Source organism: Tiliqua scincoides, chromosome 3 (genome assembly GCF_035046505.1).
Source record: "Tiliqua scincoides isolate rTilSci1 chromosome 3, rTilSci1.hap2, whole genome shotgun sequence".
NCBI classification, from domain to species: domain Eukaryota; kingdom Metazoa; phylum Chordata; class Lepidosauria; order Squamata; family Scincidae; genus Tiliqua; species Tiliqua scincoides.
The window spans coordinates 226243430-226265174 of NC_089823.1; the positions used below are offsets into that span (position 1 = coordinate 226243430).

Consider the following 21745-nt stretch of genomic DNA (forward strand, 5'->3'; position numbering starts at 1 on the left):
TCGGAGCCCTCTTGGCACAGCAGTTGAAAACGGCTGATCTAATGGCTGCCATCCTGTACACACTTTCCTGGGAGCAAGTCCCATAGAAGGCAAGGGGGCTTGCTTCTGAGTAGACAGGCATGGGATTGCCTCCTGAGGCAGAGTAAAGGGCGCGGCTCCGGTTTGGGCAAGCAGTGCGCACCTGATGTGAATGGAAGGGGGAGGGGCACCCGCCCTCCCCCTCCAGTTCCCGGGTCTGCCTGCCCCTCCCCTGCCCTCCTCCTCAGCTGATTCGCTTTTCCTTTCCACAGTAGCTTCTAATCCAGACTGTGCGGTATGTGGGCTGGTCCCAGATCCCCATGTGGTCCCGACATCATTGACATGGCGGAATCCCCCTCCGAGTCCTGCTGCTAGTGCTCGCGGCCAGCTCCTGGGCGCAGCGAGGCGGGGATTTACCGGACCGCCTGCCCGGCCCCCTCCCTGCGAAGGACCAGCAGGGCTGCTCTCTCCGCGGCACCCAGTTCCAGCACGAGGTGAGTCCCGCTCCCTTCCCTCCTCCGCCTCCTTCCTCGGGCTGGCCAATGCCCTGCGCGCAGCCGGATTGATCCCCCTTCCCACGCCTGCCGGAGCCTCTGCCTGGGAGCGCCTGGGAAACGGGGTCGTGTCTGCAGCCCGAGCACCCCGCGGCTGGAGGCGATTCCCTTCACCCGCTCGCCCCTCTTTCTCTCCGAGTCGAATTGCTCCTCTCCAATCCGGATTCCTTTTGTTTCCCAAAGCCTGGACTGGGGGGTAAGGATGTGCGTAGTGGGACCGGCTGGGGATTCGTTCCCCGCGCTGGGCAGAAGTGGGGGGCACGCATCTGGGGCGGGGGGAGAAATTTGGGGCGGGGGTTGCATGGGAGGAGTTGGAGGAGCTGACCTAAAAGTTCTTGGGGGTCTTTGGGGGCGTTGCTGGTGCCCTAAAATCTCCCCCCCTTTCCTCCTAATCCTGATCTAGGTCCAGACACTCCCTTTCTCTCTCCCCCCCCCCATATTAAAGGCTTTTTCATCTGTTGGATTCTTAACTTTGGGAGGGGGGATGGACCCTTCTGGCCCCTTCTGGCTGCAGTTTGGGGGGGCTGCTGGGACGAAAGGCTCTCTCTCGGCTCTGGGGAGAGGGGAGAAGAGTCTCCAAGTCCCCTCCAGAGTGAGGTCAGTTGCCCCAAAGTCAGGTCAGTTTCTTTCTTCCCTGGCTGGGCGCTGGGGCCGGTCCAAGTGGGGAGAGAACTCCCAGTCTTGGGTGTCTGGGCTGGGAGGTGGCGTGGGATGCGAAGGGATGGTGGATGCCTGCCGGCTGTGCTTGTGGGAAGGGAGGCAGGAAAGGGCTCGGTGCTGGCGATCATCTGGAAGGAAGCGGGGCTGCAGCAGTTCCCTCTTTGGTCGGGAGGGAGGAGAGAGAGACACTCAGACACCATCATAACCTAGTAATCCAGGCAGACTCCTCCAGCCCGCGGCTCGCCCTTTGCCTGCCATCGCCTGCAATCCTAGCCACACTTTCCTGGGAGGAAGCCCCATGGACTATCGTGGGATTTACTTCTGAATCACGCATAGGATTAGGCCTTGAGGCTGCTATCCTGTCCACACTTTCATGGGAGTAAGCCACATGGACTATCATGGGACTGACTTCTGAGTAGACGCATAGGGCTGGGCGTTCAGGCTGTAATCCTGTCCACACTTTCCTGGGAGGAAGCCCCATGGTCTATCAAGGGAATGACTTCTGAGTACTCACGCATAGGCTTGGACTCTGGGGCTGCAATCCTATCCACACTTTCCTGGGACTAAGCCCCATGGATTATCATGGGTCTGACTCCTGAGTAGACACTCATAGGATTGGGCTAATCGTCAGCAGGGGCCCCGATCCTCTTCCCCGCAGCAGCCCTAATGCTTTCCCTGTTTCCACTTTGGGCAGTGCCTTTCAGTGCAATTGGGATGCATGCAACATTTTCTGGAAGAGGAGGAGGAGGAGGGTGGGAGTGAATTCGAATTAACTCGAATTAATTGATCCGAATTAACACGCATACACCCGGTTTATGGTGGGGGGGGAGAGAGCCAGCAGCTGGGGGCAATCTGAGCGAAGGGAGGGGGAGACGCCCTCTGGCTGCGGGGCGGCCAGCAGCAGCAGCAGCAGCAGCAGCACGTAGCGTCTCGCTCTTCGGGCTGGCTGGTGGAAAAGGATGTCATTCAGGTGAGCCAGCGCTCCTCCCAGTCGCAAGATCGCCGGAGGCTTTCCAAAATGTCTGGATCCAGGGGGCACGTTGGAGAGAGGCAGCAGGCAGGCAGACGCTCCCCTCCAGCCCATCCTGCGAGCGCCCCTCCTTTGCTCGCTGACGCCACTGGCGGAGAAAAAATTCTGGAAACTTTTGATTTCCCTTGCCAGACACTTCTCCTCCTGCCTCCCTCCCTCCCCGCCTGCCTGCACCCCCCAAATGGCATCTTACCAGGAAACGGAATTCTGTTTTCTGTTTGTTTAAAAAGAAAAAAAAGAAGCTTCTCCAGCCCAACTTTCTTTCCCTCCCCAAGCTCAGCCTTTCCTTGCACCACCTCCTCCTTTGAGAGATTTCACTTCCTTTAGAAGAGTATTTCAGAGATTGTTGGCTCTGTGATGATGTGTCCTGTAATTCCGATCAAAGGGAAATTCGTGCCACTCAGCTAAGTCTTGGGCCCTCCCCAGTTGGGGGTGCAGTTTTCTAAGGCAGATCCCTTAACTGCCTTGTGTTTCTTGGTGCCCCCCCCCCAGTTGGGGGGGTTCATTTTTTTCTAAGGCAGACCTCTAAATTGCCTTGTGTTTCTCTTTTTCAGTGTTATTTCTCCAACCCCCTCCGCCCCGCCAATTCATTTTCTGCTGGCACTTTTTCTGGTAGGGCTTTGGCCTTTTGGATGGAAAGGGTGGGCTGGAGCAGGGAAGGGGGGTGAGGCAGCTCTAGTGTCAAGAATGTGCTTTTCCAAACCGCATATGTTGGAGGAAGCCTGCTGAAATATAGAAGAATGGTCTGTGTTGGAACAGATTGCTAGCGCTGTAAATTATGAAGCTGCTTTCTTCGGAGCCAGGCCACTGGGCTATCTAATCCAGTATTGTCTACTCGGATCTGAAGTGGTTCTCTGGGGTCTTGAGCAGGGGTCCTTTTCCAGTGCTGCTGCTCAAGATGACTGGCAGGACTTGGGACTTTCTGCAGGCAAAGCATGCCTTGGGCCTTTAGTGCTTCTAGTTGCTGATGCTGAGCATTGGTTATTCTTTGGAACAGAATATCCATTCCTTTTATGCCTTTGGTGCCCCTTACAATTCCCAATGGAACAAACAATTCTGAGTGCACCTCTATTAGAATGTTACCACTCATTTACTGCTGGAACAAATAGTGCTTCTACCTGAGTGCATCCTGGAGGTGATAAATACAAAATGTTGACACACAGTGGAAAATCTGCTTGCAACCCAGTCCTGTGTGTGTTGGCCTGGAAACAAGCCCTGTTGGAATCGATGATATTCACTCCCAAGGAAGTGTGCCTAGGATTTCCTCCTTAAACAACCCTGAATGGCTTTAAAAGGGGATTGGCCAACTTCCTGGATGTTGGGCCTCTCAGTGATGGTTATGTGCTACCTTTGGGTTCAGTGTCCCTGAATGCCAGTAGCAGGGGACCAATGGTGGGAGAGAAGTATGCCTCTCTCTCCTGCTTGTGGGCTTTCCATCGGCAGCTGGCAGGCCACTGTGGAAAGTGGGATGCTTAGCTAGATGGGTTTTTGGCTTGATCCAGCAGGGCTTTTCTTATATAACCATAATTGTTCCCAAACGCCTCAGTCTCACAGGCATGAAGTTGTCTCTAGATCTAGATTAAAATCCTACTTCTACCATGGAGTTGCTGAGCAAGTTATCCCTCTGTCACAGTGCCCCCCCCAGATGCATGTGTGTTTCTTTCTCCTGCACAGAAATATTTGAATAGAGCACCTGTATCAAATAATACAACATTCTCACTTTGTCCTTGCTTGCTGCCAAGGGGTAAGACAAGTACGGTTCCTAGATGCAGGAGAGAAACTGGTGTCAATGGAGAGTGATTAGAGGGGGATGCCGGGGTGCTAGGGGGGTGTAGGCTGCAGTGGGTAATGCACATAGGGGGTGACACCACTACTTTCCATAATTTTTTAAATGTTGTAGTTTTCAGATACCATCATATATCCATTGATGTGTAATTTCATGCAGAATACAATAAGACAAACGATGTTGAAATATCTCTATTCTATTAACAGTTATAGCCAAAAAACAAGTGCGGACGAGGCGATGGTACATCACCACGCCCGCCCATTGCTCTGCCCACTGCATGGGAGGAGGTCCATCAAAGGCCTCCAGCACTGGGTGATGCAAACCCTATTGATGTCACTGTGTACAGATACAGGAATGTGGTGGTAGGAAGGGAGAGCATGAGCATGCCTTATTAGGGACTCTGATCCTGGAGAGGGCCTTTGCTCTTTGAGGCACAGGTTTCACTGAGATGGTAAACCTGCATTTGGGCAATACAATTTCAGACTGATGGTGACGGCTCACATGTCTGACTGTTCCTTTATCCAAAAAAAGAAAAAAAAAATCCCACGCATATTGAAAACTAGCCTATCAAGCTGAAAGGTTCTTGCCTAGCCTTCCCTCTGATAGACTGTATTCTTTCTACTTATTTATTTATATTTCTACATTGTTCCTGAACAAAAAGTTCCCAAAGTGGCTTATATGATAAAGATCTGATAAAGTTCCTTGTCCTAAAGAAGCTAAGAGTCATTGCTTTCTTACATGTGTGGGTAAAGGAAGCCGTCAGTCATGTGAGTTTCCTACCTGCAATCTGAAGCATTCCAATCTGGTGAGAACTGGGTCTTAGCTGATTAGTTGCTGGCAGAGGGAGGAAGTTCCTGTGGCATTCAGTAGTGGATGGTGAAGTAACTTGCAGGTTGGGCAACTGCAGTGGAGACTCCAGGAAGCCTCCCCACTGCAAAAGAAGCAGCACTTTGTAGGAGGTAGACAGGAGATGTGTTTGGAGTCAAATTAAAATGTGCTGTGCTGCCATTACTGTATTATGTTTCCATAATATTTGTGGGTGGTTGCTTTAAGCATTTCTCTCAGTTGTGGCAGCAGGGGTTGTTTTATTTTGCATAAGTCGGCAGATTGTCTGTGCCAGCCTTAAATGGATTCCCTAGCTTGAAGTTTTAAAGAAACTTGAGTACTTGTGTGAGTTGGTTTTATCTTTTGCCTTGCAATGTGGCTATGCTGCATGCTGACTTGCATCTCCCTCTTCCTTGTTATGTTCTGTTTCTAGGATGCCAGGGGAGGTGAGACAAATTCTTGGGGTTCAATAGTATCCTGACTTATCTCTCTGGGACAGTTTCTTTGTTCTCTGTCTCCTTTACACCCAGTGCCAACAGTTGATTGTCAAGAGCTGAAAGGATAGGGGAGGGGACAGGAAGGGATGAAAAATGATAGTGTACCTGTGCCCCACTGTTGTGTGAAAAAGTAAATGGGCATCATCAATTATAGCCCTGTGGCGATATTGATTGGAGCGACTCCATAACTTGATGAGTGCTCTTAGTGAGCCTGGCCACTCCCACACTTCTTGCTCCTTCCCCAACTCTCCTCATGGAGAGTGCGTGTCAATACAAAAAAATTCTGCAGAGAGAACGTGGGTTAGGAATGCAGTGGTGACTGGGTCAGGTCTTCCCAAGCAAGCTGCTTCTTTTCAGCCTTAGTTTTCCAGTCCCAACATGAAGATAATACTTACTTTATGGCTGTGGTTCCCCAGCTGTGTGCCATGAGCACTGAGGGTGGCATGGTGAACCCACAAGGGCGCTGTGGAATGTCCCTGGTGACCTCTACTTCCCAGATCCTGCCATCTTGGATAGTAAGAACATAAGAACAGCCCTGCTGGATCAGGCCATAGGCCCATTTAGTCCCGCTTCTTGTATCTCACAGTGGCCCACCAAATGCCCCAGGGAGCACACCAGATAACAAGAAACCTGCATCCTGGTACCCTCCCTTGCATCTGACATAGCCCGTTTCTAAAATCAGGAGGTTGCACATACACATCATGGCTTGTAACCAGTAATGGATTTTTCCTCCAGAAATTTGTCCAATCCCCTGTTAAAGGTATCTAGGCCAGATGCCATCACCACATCCTGTGGCAAGGAGTTCCACAGACCAATCTCACAGATAGTGTGAGGTTGTACACGATCCAAGATGGTGCGCCTGGCAGAGCTGAGAAGAGGGCTTCACAAAAGAAGGGTGCTGTGACTATGCTAAGTCTGTGAACTGGTGCTTTACCTGGTTATTGGAAGGACAACACCAACAGAACATGTGAAATGGTTTGCACACTAGGAAAGCAAGATATAAATGTTCAATAGTGTCGTCATTCTCGGGGTAGTTGTGGCTGTGTGATGCTTCTCATGCCATCGCTTCAAGAACATTCTTAACTCCCACCCTGTTTCTAATCCCAGGCTCAAGTTTACATTCTCCCCTATCTTCTCTTTTTGAGCTGCTGGGTCTTTGTCAGTTTTTACAACGCAAGCCTATCCTGGCAAAGGGCATTGGTGGTGATCCACAAGTACTAGGCATAATTTGTCCAAATGTGTGGTCGGATAGCTTACACTTCTAACATAGCTCATGTCTGGTCTGTCACGGGCACTGAATCACTGGACATATTTTAAATGGGTGAGCTCATCCCTTAGTCTGAGATCATTGCTGGGAGTATGACAAGACAATCCTGTAACGTTGCCCGGTCTCCTACCTGAACTGTAGATTGTCTTGCTGGGAGAACTATCTTACTGAGGTCTTATTCATGAGGCCCTTTCCAGAAATTTGGGATCACTTGTGGTATATTCAGAGCAGGCAGCTTCTCTTCTCCAAGTAGCTGCATTTTTAATAGGAGCTGAGAATCTGGAAAGATTCTTGGCATACCTCACAGGAATGCAGAGACATTTTTTTTGTAACTGTCTTTCAATCAGTTGGAATACAGACCATAACAAAATGATATATTTCAGATGGCTTCTGTTGGAGAGCTTTTGGATTGACTATTATATCTATGCAGTTATTTTTAAAGGAAAATGCTTGTTTCCAAGTCTTCAAACAGTGGCTTTCGTGTAGTTTTGGAAGCCTATTTGTGTTTCTTCGTTGTAAAAATTTCGTAATGGCCCGGAAGATTTCCTGAAAGATGGCTGAACCCCCTCTGTCACCTTTCCTTGGTTTCTGCTCCCACTGCCCAGAATGGCTCCAAAGGGGAGGGGCTGCTTGCATGCTTTGGTGAGGCTCCCTGCAAAACTTAGTGCCTTGCACCCTCTCTAGCTATGCCATTGCCTGGTGGGATCGGGGAGGCCGAGTCAATCAGTCCTGACTGCTAATCAGTGTCTGAGAGAATATGGCAATAATATATTCACTAAAAAGTAACAAACGTGAAATAGAGCTGTTGTGGTTGTTGGTGCCCTTGGTCCAAAATTCATGATACGTAAAAAAATTTTATTTTGATGGAACTTTGTTCTATATAGGTGTTTAGGGTGGTTGTCTATGTAGAGATCATCTGAAATGTGATGTCTCTGTCGAGAAATGTCCACAAAGAGGCCATTGGCACTGATAACCTCACTGACGAGTTTCATTAGGAACCTGCACATTTAACATGAATTGTTTAATAAGTAATTAATGATGTTCCTTATCAACATCTGCTGTTCCACTGCTAACTGGGCAAATGATGCACCTTATCAAGCTGTGATCCTTCTATGTTTAGCAGGGGGAGAACAACTGTGTTTGCTTTGGTGTTTCATTTGTTAGGGTGCAAGTCCCTTTGGGACAGGAAACCATTGATTTTGCCTGTAAACCATTTTGCGAATGAGAATTTTTTTGGGTTGAAAAGTAGTGCATAAATATTTGTAACCTTATCATGACATCATCATTATAAATGATGTCATGCATCATTTTGCAAGTTGTATTGAAGCAAAAATGCAAATGAGGTATACCTTTATATTAAGAGGCAAGTTTGGAGGAGTAAGCGTACAGAATGTAAAGGAGGAAATTCTGTGACTTGAAAGCTTAGGTTTTTTACAGTGAAGTCCAGTATATGGGGGAGGCGAATATATTGCAGGCACAATTAATCTGAATGTGCATTTTCAATATTGCAGATCAATTTTGTGACTAAAATGAGAACTTATCTTAGATTTTCGCATGTCAGCCCAGCTGAAATGAATAGATGTAGTGTTGGAACACTGCTGAGTATTTCTGCGTTAGTTACTGTTTTGAAAAATCTAACAAGTCTGAGCATAGATTTTGCATCTCTTTATTCTGGATCTCAAGTTGTACCGAGGTTAAGCAATGTGGAATCCTTTCTAATAAGAGCCTAGTCTAGTGTATCAAAATCTGCACTGTTTATGGCCAAGGTTTCATGTCGCTGTGAGAACTGTCCCTAGAGACCAAAGGTATGTGGGGAAGAGGGAAGCATTTCAAACAACAAAGGGGAAATAGGAGCCGATAGATATACAATAACAGGCCATCTACAGGCAGGAATGTTTGTCTATTTGAAAACAGATAAAGTCTTTCAACATCCTCTCTATTCTCCTCTTCCCGGACACCCCTGGCTTCCAATTTGATGATTGACAACTTTTTTTTTAAGCTGTTGCCTGCACTGATGTGTGAGAGCTTTTCAAAATAATACATTCTTCAGGGAAGTGGATAGCCAGAAAAAAAAAGACAGCTTAAATAAATGCGTTTGTTCTGGAATTTGTCACATCACCCAGGAGGAAATGCTCAAGCTGCAATTGAATGTGTATTTATATGGAAGTTAATTCTACTGGAACAGTGGGACTGTGTTCCATACTGTGCTCAGCCTTCTGGAAACTCTTATGGTGCAAGCCCTATTTGAACAAAGAAGATGCTCAAGGAGAGATCTGTGTACCTCTGTGCAAGCTATATCCATTTCAGCGGAACTCGGTACTGCAGAAGTTGTTGATGGGTCATGCCCAGTGTCTGGTTTTCAAACTTTATTAAGGGCACGATCCTAACCAGGTCTATTCAGAAGTAAGTCCTATTTTGTTCAATGGGGCTTACTCTCAGGAAAGTATGGTTAGGATTGCAGCCTATATGTATAAACCTGCATTACACAGAATTAGATCATTGGTCTGTCCAGTGCTGTCTATGATGACTGGCCATGGCTACCCAGGTTTCAGACAAGGATACCTGGAGATACCAAGGATTGAACCTGGGACTGTTTGTTTACAAAGTATGTGCTCTACCAGTGTGCTGTAGCTCCATCCCCTGTTATGAGGGACACTGGAGTTCCTTGTTGGTATTATAGGGGTGTTCGTGTTCATCAGTGAGACTGTGAGTAATGGAAGATAGGTCTCCCCCAAGGACAGGGTGCTTACTGAACTCTCCCCGCACCATGCAGTTGTGTGTGTGTGTGTGTGTGGGGTGTTCAGGGGCCCATTCAACCATGAAATCACAATGAGGCCAAACATGAGCTAAATGCATCCCCAGGCCTAGAGCATACTCGGGAATCTTCTGAAGTTTGCAGCTGCTCAATAAGCAAGACCGTGGAACTAGATCTCTGAAGGCAGAGTTTGAAAAGGACCAGTCTATGGGATCAGGATGCCACACTGTGATCCTGAGCAGACTTTCTTGGAAGCAAGTTTCTTTTCAATTGGTGGGACATCCTTCCAAATCAATATATGTAGACCAGTCTCCTGTGGTTGGAGTAAACTGTCGGTATGCATACGGCTTCTCCAGGAGCAAGATCGTATTGGCAACAGAAAGTTCAATTTGATGAACTGTGCGCATTCCTGCCTCACACAGGTATGCGGAATTCTATAATGGCATGGCACTGAAGGATAATTGGGTAGCTTTTTGATCTCCATGAATGGGTTGCTTGCTAGCATGTGTGGTGCCACAGGCTTTTAAAGACTTAATTGTGCTGCTTTTTGAATGTTCAGCAGGGCTTACTCCCTGGAAGGTGTGCGTAAGATTGTGGTTTGCAGCATACTTTGGGAAAATGTCATGTAGGTTGCAATCCTGTGCACACTTCCCTGGGAGTAAGCTCAACTTAACACAGTGAGGCTTACTTCTGAGTAGACATGCACAGGCTAGTTCTGATAATGTTGTATAGTGTGACAGCAGAGATGTGTCTTTTGCAGTTAAGAATATTTATACACCACTTTTCAGTGAAAAGTTCACAAAGTGGTTTACAGAGAAAATTAAATGCCTAAATGGGTCCCCCAAAGGGTTCACAATCTAAAGAAGTGCAGAGGATCACCGACAGCCACTAGAAAAGACACTGTGCTGGAGTGAAGAGGGATAGTTACTCTTCTCCTGCTTTTTATAAAAGGAGCACCAATTGAAAAAGTGCCTCTGTCCAGTTGCCTAAATGAAGTTTAAGCACAGTTTTTCCCTTTGTGTATCAGCTGTTAAATGTTCAAAAGTGACATTTAAGACCATGTAGAAAAAATATTTCCTATTACACTTTGAATCAGTGGCATAGCTAGAGGGGGTGCAAAGCACTAAGTTTTGCAGGAGCCTGAACCCACTGTGTAAGTGGCCCCTCCCCTTTGGAGCCCTTCTGGGTGGTGGAAGCAAAACAGAGCCCATGGCTCCAAAGGGAAGGGGGAGAGGCCACTTCAGGGTGCTTGCAAAACTTAGTGCTTTGCACCTCCTCTAGCTATGCCACTGCTTTGAGCAACAACTAATGCGAAGCTTGCCTTGTAGTACATAGCTTGTAGATGGCATTCTTGTTGAAGTAGATCTTTAGGGTTTGACTTGAAGTTGGCTGCCAAAACCCATTTCCTGTTCAGCTTCATTTTAAATGGTGAGCTTGTTTGTCGATAACTAAGATGCATGGAGTTGGTGGTTTGTGCCCTAAAATATTCTCTAAGCTTTCCTGCAGCTGCTTATTGCTGGTGGAGATTGGGAGTGGTAGGCAATGCTTATTCTGGGGAAGTCGCTCTTCCATTTGTGGTGTTTTGCTTGAGCACTGTTTTGGAAGCCATTGCAAGAGGGGAGCATTAGTAGTTGTGCCACTTTCCTAGCATAACATCAGATTGAGTAGAACTTTGGAGCATCTCCATGTTCTGCTAGGGATCACAGACAACAGTGTGATCACTGTGAGCAGTGGTCTTGGGCTGCAATCCTATATGCACTTACCAGGGAGTGAGCCACTTGAACTCAGTGGAACTTCTGAGTGTAGGATTGTGCTGTTATTGTGCCCAGCCTGCATGATAACATGCAACTACCAAGTTTTTACTGAATGATAACATAAGGGACATTCGCGATTACGTGAGACTACCAGAAACTGATCTGTTGGGCTTTCAAGTGTCACTTGCTGCTGATGCCCTCTTAATTTACCATGCCTGGGTGACTGTATTTGGGAAAACAGTCTGTGCTTCTAGCAAAAGCTGAGAAACTTGTTCCTTTGCAGGGCAGGATGACGGCAAGATTTTCATAGCCAGTTTCCACTGAGTCATCTGTAGAGTTCAGAAGGGGAGTGCTTTCTTATTGGTGTCATGCACTGGCAAGTTGACTAGGAAATTTTTGTTTTGAATGCCTCCCTTTTCCAAGGAAGCTCATTAAGTTCTATTTTGTTGCTCTGGATAGTGTTATCTGGAGGTAATGGCAATGAATGCACTGAAGGAAGCGCAGTGTTTTTAAAATGCCACAATGAGAAGATGGGAAGTGAGATGGCAATGAGATAGCTCTGTTGGAATATCATTTGCTTCCTTGTGTAACTTGCCAATTGTCTTAGTGTATGTGGAAACTTGTATCCTGTCCTGTCCAGTGGGATGGGGGGTAGTCACAATTTTTAAAATACTGTCCTATTTCTCTCCCTCCCCCCATGAACGTGAGCTATGCATTGAAGGATCAGAACCACCATCTCTATTCCAACCTTGCCTTGAGTGTGTATATGTCAATTGGGTTGGGTCCAATGTTTATGTACCTGTATCTTGGATGTAAATACTGAATTGGATACAAAACTAAAAAAGATGGGAATGAGTATAGCCCTAAGCGACTAAAGTCTCCTTTAACCATTGTAATAACATTAATTCTTGCTTTGGTAGGCCCTTTAATTAGCAAAGGGAGATAAATCATTACAAAACATTCATAATATTACCTGTCTTCTTGCCCATTGACTTGCTGAATGAATGGCAATTTAACCCAATCTTATTAAAAGGGGAAAGAGAAATGGAGGAAAAAGCAACAGTGGCTCTCCCTCACCCAATGTAAAGCCTTCAGGTACTATTTTTTTAAGTGATAAGGCACAACTGTGGATCTATGCATTGTTCCGTGACCTATGACTTAAGATGAAATAGTAAATTCAGGCAGTTAGCTAGACAGTTCTGTACACACAATCCTGTATACACTTGCCCTTAATGGGGCTTACTTCTGAGTAATCATGCCCTGTAAATCACAAGTGTAAGAGTCCTAGACATGTTTGGCTTGAATCTGTATCATTAATGTCCTTAAATAGTTGCCAGGGTCATCTTAGGCTGAAAGCACGAGAACTCTGCATTCAACTTGTAGTACTCCAAGTATGACCTATTTAAATTTTAGTGCTTTTAGCACAGTTTAAATGGTGTTGCACCTATTCACCGATGAGATAAATAAGGGCTAGAAAATGTAAGTATTTTGGTTGCATTTGTAGAATGTATTTTCTTCTCCTGCCCCCTTGAAGGACCAGTCCACCACAGGGTAATAGTATGGGGCTGCACAGGCCACTCAAGGAAGCCGGTTTTATTACTGGGAACAAATGAGAGGAGAAATCTCAGAGATGCAAAAGAATTGAATGGTTGGCATGTGTTGCAATCTCAAGTACTAGTTCTTTTGAGAGAGAGTTTCTGTGTTGCCTCAGAGAGAGAGAGACTCTAAGCACTAGGCTTTAATGAACTGCATTGTTTGTGTGCTTTTTTAAAGGTTTTTTCATCACTCATTTCCTGGGTTCCTATCTTCCCCTTTCTTCGATTCAAGTTTTTTTTTTAATTGACCTTACTACTATGTTGTTAAAGGCACAGTCAGCAGAAACTTAGCAGACAAAGCTTTTCTGAGCATAGACATAAGTAAATGGTGAGGATAAAAGCAGGCACCTGCTAAATTTCAGTATGCCAGTCTTGCTGCAGTATGCCCTTGATGGACTGACTGTGGTGCTTTGGATATCCCTATGACTTTTCTTAGCAGTAATCACTTTAGGTATGAGCATTTATACAAGAAACATCTCAATATATGTAAAGTAGAGGCAGTATACATCTACACTGCATGTAACACCTGAAATGTTGCATATAATACTGAAGGGCTATCATAAGAAAGGGACAAATTTGTTCTCAGCAGCCTCTGAAAGTAGATTCGGTTTGTACCCAGTGAATCTGGAAGAGAGGGGATTCTGGTTGGTCATCAGAAAGAAATTCTTGATGGTGAGGGTGATTTGGCAGTGGAACAGATTGCCTAGGAAGGTGGTCAATTCACCCTTACTGGACGTCCTCAAACAGAGGCTTGATAGACATATGCTGGAGATATTCTAGGACAGTGTTTTTCAAACTGTGAGTCGGGACCCACTAAGTGGGTCGCAAGCCAATTTCAGGTGGGTCCCCATTTATTTCAATATTTTATATATTAGACTTGATTCTACCATGGTATGTACTGCATTTGGTGAAATGTTATAGACCTGTACTTTTAATAAGCTACCATGTATATTCTTTTAACAATGAAAGTAAATGGAACTTACTCTTGGGTAAGTGTGGGTAGGATTGCAGCCTAGCAATGTTAAAAATGTTCCTCCTTGATGTCACTTCCGGTCATGACATCATTTTGGTGGGTCCTGACATATTCTAATTCTAAAAAGTGGGTCCCAGTGCTAAACGTGTGAGAACCACTGCTCTAGGAGGATTTTCTACTACAGACAGAGGGCTGAACTAGATGGCGTTGTTGGGTCCCTTCCAAATCTATGATTCTCTACCAGGGCTGTCCAAAGTTTTTGCCAGGAGGGCCACATCATCTTTCTGACACTGTGAAAAAAAGAATTAATTTATATTTAAAATTTGAATAAATTTACATAAATTTACATAAATGAATATATTAAAGATGAACTTGTATGAAAGAATGAAGGACTTGGAACAGCTCAAGGCCTATAAAAGGCCTGGCACAAAGCACGGCCAGGCTTTTCTTCGCTGCCACTGTTGCATCACAGATGTGAAACAGCAAGCAGTGGAGGGAGCCCTCATCCCACAGCTCACGCAAGAGATCAAACAGTCACCCCCATGCTGAAAGCAGTTGCGTCGGGCCAGTGCGAGTTCCAACAAATCTTCGGAGGACCAGAGGCTCCCTGGAGACTGGGGGCTCCCTGGGGCCGCATTGGGAGTCCTCGAGGGCCGCAAGTGGCCTCAGGGCCGGGGTTTGGGCACCCCTGTTCTATACTGAGCTAGGTGGATCAGTGGTCTGACTCTGTATGAAGCAACTTATGTGCTAGTGCATCATAGTTCTTAACTGTTATCTTTTGTGTCCTTGTGCATAGCTCTAGGTTATGCAGTAGGGGCAGAGGAGAACAGTTGGGATTTTTGCAATTAATTTCTAATGCTACTGCAATAGATGCATCTTAGATGTCATCTCCATCTGTCTGTTCCGCAGTGTGCTGCTGATCATAGACCCTCTACCAAAGTATTCTGGTGACTGAGAAAGAAAATCAAAATGATATACCGCCACCATGGTGGCAAAAATATAAATATTAGATAGCTTGATGCCTTCAAAATCAGCTTACCCAGCCTAATAACAGGGGTGGCTCCCCCCTTTTAGATGCTGTCAAATCTAATAGATGTTATGTGAAGTACACTGGGTAACCTTTTGGTGCTTCTGGGTTTCTGCTTACCGCAGCGTGGAGTCCACTCGGTTGCTTTCCTCTCCGCCTCCGCACTGTTGTCACTGATATCAGTCAGCTTCTTGTGCAAATTCTGAGTTCTGCAGAACTGTTTACCAGTCGGCTTGCCCCTCCTGTCCACCCACTTGCTGAAATGGCAAAATGTTAAAAGTCATGGACGCTTGGAAAGAGGCACGATGACAAACAGACTCTGCTGTGATGCACAGTCCTGCAAGCTGCACATGGGGGGGGGGGTGGAATGACAGCAGGAGGAGATTTGTGTTCAGGAAAGATGTTCATATCCTTGAGGGAAAGGGAGAGTGGGGCAAAAACAAGAAAGTAGCCAAGTGTTGCTTTGTAAGAGATAATTTACTTGATATTGATTGCTCTCGGAAAGTGTTTCTCAAACTGTGGGTCAGGACCCACTAGGTGAGTCGCAAGCCAATTTCAGGTGGATCTCCATTCATTTCAGTATTTTATTTTTAACAGACTTGATGCTACCATGGTATGTGACTGCATTTGGGGAAATGTTAGACCTGTACTGTTAACAAGCTACTATTTATATTTTAACGATGATAGTAAATGGGATTGACTCCTGGGTAAGTATGGATAGGATTGCAGCCCAGGATTGTTAAAAATGTTCCTGCTTGATGATGTCGCTTCAGGTCATGACATCATTTCTGGTGGGTCCTGACAGATTCTCATTCTAAAAAGTGGGACCTGGTGCTAAATGTGTGAGAACCACAGTCACAGAGATTTTAAAAAGACAGCCCTTATATTGCCTTATTCCAAAAGTTAAAATGGCAGAAGTTCACTTAAGTTATAGTACTGTTCATACTTACCTGAAAGTAAACTTTGTCTGATACAGTGGGACTTGTTTCTGAATAAACACACACAGCATTTCGCTAAATTGGTTGGCAGCCTTCAGTCTCGACAGACTATGGTATAAGCCTACAGCACCCGGTATTCCCAGGCGGTCTCCCATCCAAGTACTAACCAGGCCTGATCCTGCTTTGCTTCCGAGATCAGGCATCTGCAGGGTATATCTTTCCGTTCCTTAAATGTTGCCCTTAGAATCTTGAAAGACTATAGCTATATACTGCAGACACCCACACATAAGTCAATCTCACGAATAAGTCGACTGCTGGTTCTGAGAAAAAAATCATAGCATTTCCTATGACTCTTGGATAAGTCGGGGGTTAAACTTAGGGGGTTGTCTGACTATAGTTTTGACTGATTTTACCTGAGGCCAGATCCTGAAAAATAACTTACCGCTAATTGTTACCTAAGAACTGTACAGTCTCTAATTTATTAAAAACATAGTAAAAGATCATAAGACACATTTTTATTCTTTTTAAATTCTGGTCTCCACCACCTTTTTGTAAACACTATCCGTGCACTGTAAACAACATACCAGTAGAACAGTGGTTCCCAACCTGGGATTCATGTACTCCCAGGGGCACTCAACAGGACCTTTAGGACCTTTCTGGAAAAAAAACAGATCTCTGCTAAAACAGAACCAGGCTGCAACAGCATTTGCAAAATGGAACAGAGGAGAATAGAAGGTTAACTTTGGCTGGAATTTCCCAGGGAATTTACTATAGAAACTAATCTCTGCATTGCTTCTAATGCCCCAAGAAACTAAACTTTTCAGAGTTGAAAAGTTCTGCCCTCTGATTGACCCGGAGATGAGACAGACGAAGTGATAATTGGAGCTTGATTACTTGGCAAAAATTTTATGGTAGTTTTTTTACTATATTGCTTCAGAAGGCAGGAATGGAAGGAATGCAAAAAATGAAGGAATGCAAGAAAGTTCCCCCCAATGTTAAAAGCTTCCTGTGTGTAAAATGCGAACAGCATCAAGGAGAGAGGTTCTTGCTCAGTCCACTGCAGGAGTTATTTACAAACAGGATTATTCAAAAATGCAAGCTGTTCACCCATGGTTTGAAGTGATGCAGCCTATTGACACCTCATTCTGATGCATGTGTAGACCAGGCTCTTGACAGCAAAAAAAATAGGTTGGGTGTGAGATGAGTTTGACAGATTGCAGTACAGTACTTGGTTTTGTATTTAGGTGGTTGGCAGGGTTTTGTAGTTGGGGAACTGATAAAATATAGTGGTCAAGAAACTTGAGCTGTGCACCTGGATTCCCCAGGCTAAATCTCTCCTCTGATACAAACTTGCTTAGGTGGCCTTGGGAAGTACTGCCTCCTTGGCCCCAGCCATATGGCGTGTAAGGATTACATCAAGATAATACAGTGAAAAAAGCTTTGTATTCTTATTATATAAATCAGTGGCATAGTTAGAGGGGGTGCAAAGCACTAAGTTCTGCAGGGAGTCTCACTGTAGAGTGCAAGCAGCCCTCCCCTTCAGAGCCAGGCATTCGCCTCTGTTTTCCTTCTGGAATTGTTCCAAACGAGAGGGGCCACTTGCATGCTGCAATGAGGATCCCTGCAGAGCTTATTACTTTGCACCCCCTCTAGCTATGCCACTGGTATAAATACTAAGCATTATGGTTGGTTGGGTCACAAGTTGTTGAGGCATGTGCTACCATATGCTATATATAAGTAAACCTGTACATTGGAAAACAAAATTCCTAATTTTTTTCTGAAATGTAAACCATAAAGAATGAGATGACCAGGAGTACTGAGTAGTCTCACTGAGTACAATGGGCTTATTCTCAGGAAAGAATGCATAGGATTGCAGCCATGATTAAGAGCATTTATCTACTACTTTTCAATAGTTCACAAAGTAGTTTACTGTATATAGCAAAATAAATGGTTTCCTGTCTTCAAAGGACTCACAATCTTAAAAACAAAAACACAGAAGAGGCACCAACAACAGCCACTGGAAAAGATGCCATGTGAGAATGAAGTATAGGCAGATGAAGTCTTATCTGCTCCATCAGACCCATCAATTGGGTCACAAGGATTAGCATCAGTGTCACCACCAACTGCTTCCAGGAGGGCCAATTTAAAGCCAATTGGATCTTAGGGGGAAGGGCCGCCCATTGGCAATGCTCCACTTGCTGTGCTCTCCTTGCGATGGCCTTGGCATGGAAGATTTCATGCCGGATCATCAGCTACAGAGCAAAGTGCTGTCTCTGGCTGCGGGTGCTGTGCTCACCTGCCGAAATGCAAGGCGCCTCCATGCGTGGGGCCCAATTTGGCCAAACTGGCAAAATAACCCTAAGGCTGGCCCTGACCCCCCGTTTGAGGGCTATAGGAGAAAGAAATAGTATTGACTGTCCTGTGGTTTTAGAAAATATAAGATCTAGCTGTTGTTCATTAGTATCATAGGCACTAATTGGAGCACATGATCCCCTAACAAAGTGGAGAACAGAGGCCAAAAAGAATGTCTGTCTTTATATTAGCAAATCTGGAGATTAGTTTTAGATAATACACTATTTGAAAAGAGTCAATAGAAGATTAGAGGAGCAACTAACTCTTACAGAGAGATGAGCAGTTAACTCCTACTCTTATGGGGCCTGAAGGGAACTCTTATTTTTGGGGGGGGAGTAGAGTGTGTTTGAAGCCTAGCTAGGCCTTGTTGGACATAAAGCTGGTTTATTTTTTGCTAGTTCATAAACCATTAACAGGTTCAGACTTTCTTTGATTTGGCTAGTTTTTGTTGCAATTATTACAGTTTCCTATCAAAAGATAAAACATATTCAATTCTCTTGCCTCGGGCTTACTTAAACGGTGGTTTTTGGCTGTGGCTCACTGAAAAAAATTGATTCATTGGTGTGACAGATTCAACCAACAGTCATGATTTTCCTCATAAGGCAATACGCTTTTCTGGAAATCTAGCCTCAAAAGATTTACTAGACCTTGCCCTGTCCCCCAAGTCCTATTTTTTGTGTGTAAGTTTTTCTTTGAAGCAAAGAGTCTGACAGCCAAGTTTCCCCTCTCTTCTTTTTTTTTTGTTTTATTTCTTCCCCTCCCAAAATGATCTCAGCAAAATCATTGAGGTCTGCTAAATTGCTTGATGCAGCAGACAGGAAATGGGTCTGTTTGTGTAAGTTATGCAACCCTGTTTGAAAAACCGGACTAAGGAGCCATGTGGGCGATGGAATCGAAGGGATGTCTCTGATAGCTTAAGCAGCAGTTATCTAGTTCAGAACAATTGCCTAAAGAGGTCTGAAAAGGAGGTGAATTCGCTGCAGCAATGGCAACCAATTTCAAACTGTGGGACAGACTTGTGCCATTACCCCAAACTTTTAAAATGTGACCTGCAGGCAGACTTGGTAACAGTGGTTCAGTTTCAAGATGCCAGCTGATCAGAGAAAACTTTGACCTGGCCTCCTCTTGTGTCTTTAGGAGCAGTTTGGTCCACGGAAATCAGGTGTTGGAGCTTTTCCAATTGCTTGTAGATGAGTGATCACTGGCTTAAATTGAGCACTTGTTAAAGGTGCAGCCAGTAATAAAGTTGATAACCTTCTGGGGTGGTAAGGAGAACTACTTTGGTGTTTGGGTGGAGGGCTAACTTTGCAACATGGGTGAAGTGCTTAGTCTTGGTCTTGGATAACTTGGACCTGAAATAGCCTCAAAGCAATATGTGTTGGGCAGAGATAGTTAGAGGTATCTAACTTTTTCCAGAAAGGTGAGTATGGCTACAATCCTATCCACACCTTCCTGGGAGTAAGCCCCATTGACTATAATGGGACTGACTTCTGAGTCGACATGCATAGGATTGGGCTGTTTGTATGTGGAACTGTGGTTGGACAGGTGTCTGCAGTACTGGCAGAGAATTGGGGTGAATTTCCAACAGCAGAGTACAGAGGTTCAGCCTGCATGCAGCCGGGCTCTTCATATCACCCTTCCTTGTACACCAAAACAAGCTCCTCCACAAGGGCCCTTCAGTGCAAAAGAGGATTCACTACCTATTACAATGGCAAATTCATGCTAATTGGTTCTTATGGTGACCCCTCTCACATCCAGAGTGACCACCCAAAGCATCTGCATCTATGACAGATAGCAGTTTGCAACAACTGGGAGAAGATTTCAGACTTTGAAGAGCTTTAATTGTGCAACTGCTGCCTCTTAGAGTGTGTGTGAGAGAGCCTGCCTCAGTATAATTTGACATGTCTGGAGTATGGCTTGCTTCATTTACCTTCTAGACCTCTTCTTTTGTACTGAGTTCTCTGGATTGGGTTACACAGGACAGTTGCATGTACTCTACCCTGGCTCTCTAGGCTCTCCCTGCAACTGAGATGGCATCACAATAATACCTAGGTCTCTATACATCTATCTGCCCTGGGTGTTTAGGGCACTTGCCCAAATGAGGGCTTTTTCAGTGGTGGCTCCTTCTAATTTTGGAACAGTCTCTCTAAAGCACCTCTCCTGGTACCCAAACTTATGCCTTCTTGATACTGAGTAGAGATTGTTTTATTTTCCCCAAGTCCTTCAATTGTGAGTGCATTGACCTTTATTTTACCGCTCATTGATTTTTAGCTCATTGATTTTTAGCAGTGTAGTGTTTAATGATGTGTCTTTTGGTTGCTCTGAGAGCATACTGCTGCTAAAGGTTAGGGTAAAATATATATTTAAAAAATGAGTTACATTTTGATATTCTTTAATAACCAGGCTCCTTATATAATCGAAGCACCTGAGGAACAATTGCAATGCTTGCTGGCTTTCGACATAATGCAAAACCATGGTTTCTGCTAACCAGAGTTAAGAACCTATCCATTGGTTTTAGCTCCCTGATTATGCCCAAGCTGCTTGCTTTCATTTTGTCTGCATAACACTGTGCTTCATAAAATCACTTTCATCCCCATGGTGTAGCAGTCTTTTGAGATGGACCAATGATCCTAACTGTGGTTTTGCAAGGGGACAAGGGGTTTTGCAAGGTTTTGTGGTTTTTGTGAATTCAGATATAATGCCAAATTGCAGTCAGCAGAAACTGGTCTGCAAACCAGCTTCAACTTGTCCTTGTTGGTCTAACCCAGACAAGCCACAATTTGTGGGCAGTCTCCGATTCAGAAGTTTATATCCCGCCTTCCCCATGCTGAAGCAAATGCCCAAATGTGGCTTACAAGCTCCAGAAGTTAAAACAGACCATGGTATTAGTATTTATGTCAAACCATGATTTCATGATACATCTGAATGTAGTCATTATGTGAAAGGTAGTCATTATGTGAAATGGGAGAGAGTGAGAAGGGCAGGAAACTGTCCCCTTTGCCACCTTCCTTACATGGCACCCTTCTAAGCTCTGTGCCCTGGATATTACACATCAAGAGTTTTTCTAGGAGTGCTGCTGTGTCTCAGACCTTGATTAAAAAGTTCTGCATATCAGTTTCATTTTCTGCAGTTTGTAGGCTGTTGCACAATTTTTCTGACACTAGCCAAGTCTATTGTTTTTTCCAGTGCCTATCTGAGCTGGCTGATCGGTCCCCTTCATCCATTCGTCCGTCCTTCCTTCCGTAAGCTTATTTATGCGCTTCAGATTTTATACCATGTGATTTGTCTTAAAAGAAGGTCATTAGCCTTGAACAAGCTGGGTAAAGGAGGCCACACTTCCTGATCTTTCTCTTAATTGCATAAATTGGAGAAGACAGAACAAAAAGAGAGGCAGCAGCAAGGATAAGGCTGAGAATTGTGATTCTGTGCAGGCAGAAAAGGGCTGTTGGGGTGCTTCATTTAATTCTGGGGATGCCTGGCTCTAGTTACAGCTACTTTACCTAGAACTGCTGTAATTGCACACTAATTTAGCATCACTTAGGATTATTCCCTTTTCACAGATGACAGCTAGTGTCATGTAGTGGCTAGAGCAGTGATTTTCAAGCAGTGTGCATGTTGGTGTGGTGCAAATGGTCTGCAGGTTGCAGACCTGGTTGCAAGGGAGGGCACCAGGATGAGGTCTCTTGTTATCTGGCGTGCTCCCTTGGGCATTGG

At 45.1% G+C, this 21745-nt stretch overlaps 1 protein-coding gene across 2 annotated transcripts in view; it reads left to right on the forward strand.

The window, feature by feature from the left end:
* The first annotated feature begins 425 nt into the window (after positions 1-425).
* Positions 426-21745, forward strand: part of FNDC3B (fibronectin type III domain containing 3B) — a 313728-nt gene continuing 292408 nt past the window's right edge. The window contains exon 1 of one of the 2 annotated variants that reach the window (XM_066619166.1): positions 426-512. The gene's annotated coding sequence lies outside the window, so the exon portion shown is untranslated. Of the gene's footprint in view, positions 513-635; positions 769-21745 lie in introns of those variants that run through there. The other variant, XM_066619167.1, reaches the window with a different exon arrangement.